The 2,500-nt window shown below is 56.2% G+C and overlaps 2 non-coding genes and 1 pseudogene across 2 annotated transcripts in view; all 3 read left to right on the top strand.

The window, feature by feature from the left end:
• The window catches only part of LOC144431571 (small subunit ribosomal RNA), a 1,810-nt gene extending 288 nt beyond the window's left edge, over positions 1-1,522 (top strand). Inside the window, exon 1 of the ribosomal RNA XR_013480135.1 lies at positions 1-1,522. This exon is cut by the window's left edge and continues 288 nt beyond it. This is a non-coding gene — a ribosomal RNA (small subunit ribosomal RNA).
• A 298-nt stretch (positions 1,523-1,820) lies between these two features.
• On the top strand, positions 1,821-1,974 carry LOC144431514 (5.8S ribosomal RNA). Its single transcript, XR_013480079.1, has one exon. It is a non-coding gene; the product is annotated as a 5.8S ribosomal RNA (ribosomal RNA).
• A 311-nt stretch (positions 1,975-2,285) lies between these two features.
• Positions 2,286-2,500, top strand: part of LOC144431799 (large subunit ribosomal RNA) — a 2,644-nt pseudogene continuing 2,429 nt past the window's right edge.

Genomic DNA, 2,500 nt, shown 5'->3' with positions numbered 1-2,500 from the left:
CGTATCATTCAAGTGTCTGCCCTATCAACTGTCGAAGGTACGCTACGTGCCTACCTTTGTGATAACGGGTAACGGGGAATCAGGGTTCGATTCCGGAGAGGGAGCCTGAGAAACGGCTACCACATCCAAGGAAGGCAGCAGGCGCGCAAATTACCCATTCCCGACACGGGGAGGTAGTGACGAAAAATAACAATACAGGACTCTAACGAGGCCCTGTAATTGGAATGAGTACATCCTAAAACTCTTAACGAGTATCCATTGGAGGGCAAGTCTGGTGCCAGCAGCCGCGGTAATTCCAGCTCCAACAGTGTATGCTAAAGTTGTTGCGGTTGAAAAGCTCGTAGTTGGATTTTGGGCGAGCGCCGCCGGTCCGTCGCAAGGCGTGTCACTGGTTGCGTTCGCCTCACCTTCGGTTCTCCGTCGGTGCTCTTGACTGAGTGTCGGCGGTGGCCGATAAGTTTACTTTGAAAAAATTAGAGTGTTCAAAGCAGGCTGTTCGCCTGCATAGTGTTGCATGGAATAATGGAATAGGACCTCGGTTCTATTTTGTTGGTTTTCGGAGCACGAGGTAATGATTAAGAGGGACAGACGGGGGCGTCCGTACTCTGCCGTTAGAGGTGAAATTCTTGGATCGGCGGAAGACGAACTACTGCGAAAGCATTCGCCAAGAATGTTTTCTTTAATCAAGAGCGAAAGTCAGAGGTTCGAAGACGATCAGATACCGTCCTAGTTCTGACTATAAACGATGCCAACTAGCGATCGGGAGGCGTTACCATGACGACCTTTCCGGCAGCTTCCGGGAAACCAAAGTCTTTGGGTTCCGGGGGAAGTATGGTTGCAAAGCTGAAACTTAAAGGAATTGACGGAAGGGCACCACCAGGAGTGGAGCCTGCGGCTTAATTTGACTCAACACGGGGAAACTCACCCGGCCCGGACACAGGTAGGATTGACAGATTGAGAGCTCTTTCTTGATTCTGTGGGTGGTGGTGCATGGCCGTTCTTAGTTGGTGGAGCGATTTGTCTGGTTAATTCCGATAACGAACGAGACTCTGGCATGCTAAATAGTTACGCGACCTTCTCGGTCGGCGTCTAACTTCTTAGAGGGACTAGTGGCGTTTAGCCACACGAGATTGAGCAATAACAGGTCTGTGATGCCCTTAGATGTCCGGGGCCGCACGCGCGCTACACTGAGTGAAGCAGCGAGTGTCTAACCTAGGCCGAAAGGTCCGGGTAACCCGTTGAACCTCATTCGTGATTGGGATAGGGACTTGCAATTGTTTCCCTTGAACGAGGAATTCCCAGTAAGCGCAAGTCATCAACTTGCGTTGATTACGTCCCTGCCCTTTGTACACACCGCCCGTCGCTACTACCGATTGAATGGTTTAGTGAGATCCTTGGATCGGCCCCGTCGCGGCTGGCAACGGCCGCGTCGGCGTGTCGAGAAGACGATCAAACTTGATCATTTAGAGGAAGTAAAAGTCGTAACAAGGTTTCCGTAGGTGAACCTGCGGAAGGATCATTACCGAAGGTGGTGGTAGGCCCCGGCCGACCGCGCACTGAATTGTCTTTGAGTGCCGCCGAGAGGGCGGCCGTCAATCGGGGTTCCGCCCCGTGCGACACGCGTAACACGTTGGCATAGCAAGGCAGCCGAGTGCGATGGTGGCTTCTGGGCACCGCGCTCGATGTGCCGCCGGCCCAGCCCGGCGGTCGCTCGGCGCCGTTTGTTGGTGTTTTTGTGCAGTTGTTGTCGGTGGTGGTTTTGTGGTCGATCCCACAGTGTGACGTCCGCGCGCTTCGGCGCCGGGCGAAACGTCGAGGACGACTCTTAACGGTGGATCACTCGGCTCGCGAGTCGATGAAGGACGCAGCCAAGTGCGAGAAGTAATGTGAATTGCAGAACACATTGAACGTCGACCTTCTGAACGCGAATTGCGGTCTCGGGTCAATCCCGGGACCGCGTCTGCCTCAGGGTCGCGTTCGTCCTCACCCGAGGGCCGTCGCCTGGCCTCTGCAAAGACGGCCGGGCGTCGCCCCAAGTTGAAGCGGTCGCCGAGCTTTCTCGGCGCGACCGCGTGTCCCGTACACCGCCGGCCCCTCGACGTGTTCAACTACGTTCGAGGGGCGGGTCCAGGTCGGTCGGTCCGGTCACGAGATCAAGACCGACCGTGGGCCAAGGCGGCGACGGTACGCGCTCGGTCGGCGCCGGCGGCGACGACTTGCGATGCCAGCGGGCCGTGTAAGAAGCGGCCCGCTTGACACATACGACCTGAGTTCAGGCGAGAGCACCCGCTGAATTTAAGCATATTATTAAGCGGAGGAAAAGAAACCAACAGGGATTCCCTGAGTAACGGCGAGTGAACCGGGAAGAGTCCAGCGTCGAATCTGCGCGCTTTTCGAGCGCGCCGAGTTGTGACGTACGGAAGTCCCAGTGCGGCTGACGGCGAGCGCCGGTGTCCTTCTGATCGAGGCCTCGTCCCACGGCGGGTGTTAGGCCCATAGG

The sequence above is a fragment of the Styela clava genome, chromosome 13 (assembly GCF_964204865.1).
Source record: "Styela clava chromosome 13, kaStyClav1.hap1.2, whole genome shotgun sequence".
Taxonomy (NCBI): domain Eukaryota; kingdom Metazoa; phylum Chordata; class Ascidiacea; order Stolidobranchia; family Styelidae; genus Styela; species Styela clava.
This window is presented reverse-complemented; position numbering and strand designations above follow the sequence as displayed.